At 51.3% G+C, this 6,343-nt stretch overlaps 1 non-coding gene across 1 annotated transcript; it reads right to left on the reverse strand.

Moving 5' to 3' along the window:
- Positions 1 to 4,280: 4,280 nt before the first annotated feature.
- Positions 4,281 to 4,384, reverse strand: LOC129461244 (U6 spliceosomal RNA). The gene has a single exon (XR_008650436.1). It is a non-coding gene; the product is annotated as a U6 spliceosomal RNA (small nuclear RNA).
- Between the last annotated feature and the right edge of the window lie 1,959 nt (positions 4,385 to 6,343).

Raw genomic sequence — 6,343 nt, forward strand, 5'->3', positions numbered from 1 at the left:
TTATAGGTCAAGTAAAAAAAAAGTGAAAGCCACCAATTTAGGCTGATTTTCTTAGAAGAGCCCGCCTTTTGCTTTAGATTCTCTCTTCTCCTCTTTTCCCCAAATCTTCCAAGTCCCCCCATACAGGCCAGCTTTCCTGGGTCTTCCAAACCCAGCCCCATTGAGTTGGAGAAACCTTTTCCCTCATTGTCAGAGCAAGCTGTCACCTGGCACATGTTATCAGAGAGAAGGATATCCTTCTCCAACAGTGCTGTTAGCCCAGAGAAATCTGTTATTAATGATAGAGGTCAAGATGCCATGGTTCTCAGGGACAGGAAGATCATTTAGAGCCAGGAACCCATCCAGAGGTACCCAGGGGCTGGCAAGCATCCCTGTGCCCACAGATGAGGCTGGCCCTGCCCAGAGCCCCATGCTCAGCCCTGTGCTGGAAGGTTCTGTGTGCCTCAGGTATGTCCCATCCAGACAGACTGGAGAGATGCTAGACTGAGAGAGCTTTCATTAGAAGGATTTTAATAGATGTTAAAATATATTTCTGTCATTTGTGCCTCACTTCTCAACTTCTTCTCTACTAACAGTTATAATCATCATGACTGCAACTCAAAGTCGTTACCAAGACCCTCCTTGAATGAGAAAGCTCTGCCATGGCCTTCCCTGTCATTATCCACTCTTGCAGCACAGCTGGCCCTCTGTATCTGCGGGTTCTACATCGCTGGATTCAACTGACCATGGATCAGAAATACCCAGAAAAAAAATGACATCTCTACTGAACACATAGGGGCTTTGTTTTTCATCATTATTCCCTAAACTATACAGCATAACTATTTACATAGTATTTACATTGTGTTGGGTATAAGTAATCTAGAGATGATTTAAAGTATACAGCAGGTCAGAAGCAAATGCTAAGCCCTTTTATATAAGGGACTTGAGCATCCTTGGATTTTGGCATCCAAAGGAGATCCTGAAACCAATCCCGCAGGAATACCGAGAGCCAACTGTACTGTCCTAACACCTCTGTGTCCTCCCATCTTCCACATGGTGCCATCATCCACTTCCTAAAATCTCTTCCATGCATTTCATACTTTCTATCTTGGCTGCAATTCCCCATCTGTTCACGTATGGTGTCCACTTTTCCACTAGATCGTCAACATGTTTGCCATAGTTGTTTTAAAGTCCTATTGGATAGTTCCAACATCGCTGCCATGCCTGAGGTTGGTTCTGCCGATTGCTCTGTCTCCTAACAACAGGTTGGGTTTTCTCTTGCCTTTTCCTATGACTTTTGTAGGGAAAAATGGAAGAGATTGGGATGAATGATATTGATGCCTGGAAATGGGCATGCCTCTTGTCTTGTATGGACATCATGTCAGTGTGAGAGTTGGAGTTCATCTGGCCAGTGGTGAGCTGGGCTTGGATCTTATGGTAGTGGTAGTTACCCTCAGGGGCAAAATCCCCTCCAGCAGTGGCCGCTGTGACCCTGGGCTTTATTTATGTTGACTCTGGGCTGTCACGTGGTTTTCTTCAAGAGCTTTACTGAGATCACCTACCATACAATTGACCCATTTAAAGTGTTCAATGGTTTTTAATGTAGACACAGATTTGTGCACTCATCACCACAATCAATTTTAGAACATTTTCATCACCCAAAAAGAAACCTCACTACCCTTGCCTGCACCTGCCACTCTCCCGACCCTACCCAGGCCCTGACAGCCCCTCCTCTACTTTCTCTCTGCTTTCTGTCCTGCTCCTTTCATAGAAATGGGCTCATATAGCATGCGGCCCCCTGCACCTGGCATCCTTCACTCAGCACTCTGCTGTCCAGGCTCATCCTGTCTAGCACGCGTCAGTGCTCTGTTCCCCCTTATCGCAGCACAGTACTGCATTGTGTGGGTGTCTGTGGGGCAAGGGGTTCTCCCCACTCCTGCTCCATCCTCAGCTCTCCTGCCCCTGCTTGGCTGGCCCCAGAGGAGGCCTCCCTCCACGCTCTGGCTTGGCATTCAGTGTTTAACTCCTGGTGGAGGCTGGGGAGATGCCAGGTTCTCCTGGTCCAGTCCTGCTCCTGGTCAGGCCCCCTGAGCCTGGGCCTGAGGCTTTCTCAGTGCCCTAGGGGCACCCTCCAGGCCATCACACTCTGCCTGGCACTATGGGGAGTGGCCTGGCCCTGCAGGGGAGCTCAGATGGGGGAGCACAGCAGCCGCATCTGCACGCCTGGCCCTCTCACCAAAGCCCAGTGGAGGCCCTGGGAAAAGAGCTGCCGAGGGTTGGGTTCCCTTGTCTGGGGCTTCCAGGCCCTCTGAATAGTGGGACCAGCACACGCACATTGCTCATGGAGCCTGTTAGCATTTGAGCCACTCTCCTTCCCACTTTAGGAGCCAGCTCGCCCCTGCTGGGCTTTGCCAAAAGTGGAATAGGTTGCATCTCCTCTCTTGGAGAGGCCCTGTCCCTCCTTGGAAGTTAGCTGGAACTCTATGCCCACCAGGCCTGTGCCCACTGCTGTCACCCTATCTGTGGCACTCTAGGACAGCTATTTGGGGCAGGGTCTACCTCTTTGTGTCCCTAGAGCCAAGAACAATGCATGGTATGCAGTTGACACTTAATATATGTGTACTGCATGAAAGAGAACTGATAAATTAGTGATTCTTAAACAGGGGTGCACGGCAAGATTTCCGGGGAGTGAACCCCCCACCACATCATCCCCACCCCACCTCACTTGGAAGCACTGTCAGCCTTTGATTCAAGCCAGGGGGTCCCTGGGTCGGGCTCCCCCAGCATGAGTCCCCCACAGAGTGAGCCGCATGCAAGGCCAAGGAGATTTGCCTCTGTGTTGTAGGCCTGCCTCTGGGCGCCCACCCTGGAACTCTCTGAGCCCTGGGCCTGCACCCAGGGATGTGGGCCCCACCGGCCTCCCTGCAGCAGGCCTTACCACCAGCATGTGTGCCCTCGCCAGCTCAGGGAGGATAACCGCTTGGATGTATAGAGCCAGATGTTCACTGTGTTCAAACAGGGCCCCATGGTGCAAACAGGAGTTGCTAAAGATAAGAGGATCAGGTTGAGGTCTGGGGCCAGCTCTCCAATGTGGTCCAAATCAGCAGAGAATTCTGAATAACCCATCAGGAAGTTCTCAATTCAAACCTGGCCTACTAGAGTGACATAAAAGTACATGTTTGTCAAAGCATGAAAATAAAACATATTATTAGTAATATTCCATAACTTTAAACACAGTCATGTGCCCTGTGGGCCCCCATCCGCACACTTACCCTGGGCCTTGCAGATGTAGGGAGGGCCTGCCGTCCACACCCAGCCTCTAGCGAGGGCTGTCTTGCCTGATTCACACACCACCCTCAGTGTTGGGTGCTCTGGGATCCCTCGTTACAGATGAGGGTCTCAAGGTGCACCGAGGCCAGTCATATGAACTACTGGCCCATCATAAAGCACATGACTCTAGAGTCAAGCCCACCCCAGCAGCCTGACCTGACAGCCCCGCACTTTGCAGCTTCCCAGAGCCCCTTGTACTATGCTGGGTTGTCCCTGTCCCAGACACTCCCTGGGACTCTCTGGAACAGGCTCCTCTCATAGCCATTTGGCCTGTGAGCATGGTTCTCTGGTTGATCAAATACTATTTTTTTAATACTCTATGTGAAATATTATTTTTCTTTAAAAAAAAATTTTTGGCCAGGTGCGGCGGCTCACGCCTGTAATCCCAGCACTTTGGGAGGCTGAGGTGGGCAGATCACGAGGTCAGGAGATCAAGACCATCCTGGCTAACACGGTGAAACCCCGTCTCCACTAAAAATACAAAAAATTAGCCAGGCGTGGTGGCTGGCGCCTGTAGTCCCAGCTACTCGGGAGGCTGAGGCAGGAGAATGGTGTGAACCCAGGAGGCGGAGCTTGCAGTGAGCTGAGATCGCACCACTGCACTCCAGCCTGGGTGACAGAGCAAGGCTCCATCTCAAAAATAAATAATAATAATAATAATTTTTTTTTAGGCCAGGTACCGTGGCTCACACCTGTAATCCCAGCACTTTGGGAGGCTGAGGCAGGCGGATTACCTAAGGTCAGGAGTTCAAGACCAGCCTGGCCAACATGGTGAAACCCTGACTCTACTAATAATACAAAAATTAGCTGGGTGTGGTGATGTGCCCCTGTAATTCCAGCTATTTGGGAGGCTGAGGCAAGAGAGTCACTTGAACCCAGGAGGCGGAGGTTTCAATGAGCCAAGATTGCACCACTGCACTCCAGCCTGGACGACAGAGTGAAACTGTGTCTCAAAATAAATAAATAAATAAATAAATATGAAACGCTTCATGAATTTGCATGTCATCTTTGTGCAGGGCCACGTTAATCTTCTCTGTATCATTCCAATTCTAGTATACTGCTGCCAAAGCAAGCACAAAATATTATTTTTCAAAAGAATTAGAACCCAAGAGAATACATTTAACTTGACTGTGCAAACACAGTCTAGTGTTTAGCGGGTCCCCAGGCCGCCTTTATAAACTTTGACTCCCCTATTTGTAACCAAGACCGCTCAGACCGACTGACCTAAGAACACCATGGATCATGGTTACATTCATCCACCCATCGATACTGGCCCCAGTGCCCACTCGCCAGATCAGGAGGACCATGGCTGCCCTTTCCAGGAGAATCTGCAGAAAGTAAATTCTGACAACGCTTCACCGAAGGCACCAGATAGCAGGAGAGCTTATTCTCAGCCTAACTCAGAACTGACGCCTGCTCACCTGGCTTGCCGCTGGGAGCCACAGGTTCCCTTCCCCAGCGAGGCAGTGGGGAGCAGCAAGTGTGTTCCAGTCCTTGAAATCCACGAGGCAACTCCCAGGGCCCAGAGAGTCAACACCAGGGCACCCCAGCCTTCCCAGCCTCCCCATGGCACCCTCCCACTCTCCACTTCTTGTGGCGGCCTCTGCCTCTCCCTGCACAGTTGCAAGGTGAAATGTCCACTTCTTTCTGGAGAAACTCCATCCTTTATCCACAAAGAGGAACGTCACATAAAAACACCAGGGTCTGATGTCATTCATTTTTCCAGATTTGGGGGTTTAGTTGAAAATAACACCACTCACGGCCATTACCAGCCTAGTTCAAGAGCCCCCGATCGGCTCCTCCGGGTCTTCTTCCCCAGGGACTTCTCAGCATTTGGAGAGGACGAGACCCTCCTGTCTTCTTCCTTGGTGCAGCCCAGAAAAGGGCGGGAGAGGAAGAAACACTCATCAGCCATCTCCCACGGTCCAGGTGTGTGTAAACACCAGCATTCAAATCTGGGCAGTGAGCCTGGAATCCTCCCTACACATGCATGAAACAGAAGTAGGCGTTCTGAGAAGCAAGACTGTGATCAAAGGCACAGAAGAGACAGGCAAGAGGAAGAGGAAAGTGAGCAGACAGGAGTGCACGGGTAACGTGGCTCGCCCAGAGCACCAAGTCATGAACGCCATCACTGCCTTTGACCCAGGTGAGGGGCCTTGTCCTTGCCTGCCCCCTCCCTACAGGGCCACTGGGATGTGCCCACAGCTCCTAGATGGCACGTCAGCCCCCAGACCTCAGGACTCCCTGCCCAGACCTCCCCAAACCTACTCCTAGGGCCCCTTCTTCCCGCAGGGTGGCCTGGGATGGCTGTGAGCCGGTGAGGACTGAAGTGTCCACAGGCATGTACAGGAGACCCATCTCAGTGTGGGACAGAATTGGAGGTGGGGAGAAAGGCGGGTGTTGAAAGTGAGGACTGCAGGCTGAGACCACCCCCGCCCACTTCCATGCCCTGATGCAAATCAATGAGGAGCCCAAGAAGTCTACTGATTTCTTTTTTTCTTTTTTTTATTGAGACAGGGTCTCACTGTCACCCTGGCTGGAGTGCAGTGACATGATCACAGCTCACTGCAACCTCCGCCTCCCAGGTTCAAGCAATCAATCCTCCCACCTCAGACTCTGCAGTAGCTGGGTACAGGCATGTACCACCATGCCTGGCTAATTTTTTAACTTTTTGTAGAGACAGGGGTCTCGCTATAATGCCCAGGCTGGTCTTGAGGTCCTGGGCTCAAGCAATCCTCCCATGTCAGCTTTGGGAAGTTTTGGGATTGCAGGCGTGAACCACTGTGCCCAGCCTAGCCTGAGAATTCTAAACTGGAACCTGGCTTTCCAGATACCATGGTGTATTGTTTAAGGTAGGAGAAGAGAATGTGTCCTCTACGCTTTTTTAAGTTTGGTTTGCAGCTTGTGTGCATTTGGACACACCGCGTCACAAACAGCCTAGCCCAGGAGGAGTGAGGACCACAGATCGGGAGGGTAGGGGGCCCAGAGCCTGGAAAGCCCCAGGCCGGGCTGACAGGTCAAGGCTTCACCTGCC

This window comes from Symphalangus syndactylus, chromosome 1, assembly GCF_028878055.3.
Source record: "Symphalangus syndactylus isolate Jambi chromosome 1, NHGRI_mSymSyn1-v2.1_pri, whole genome shotgun sequence".
In the NCBI taxonomy this organism is placed as follows: Eukaryota; Metazoa; Chordata; class Mammalia; order Primates; family Hylobatidae; genus Symphalangus; species Symphalangus syndactylus.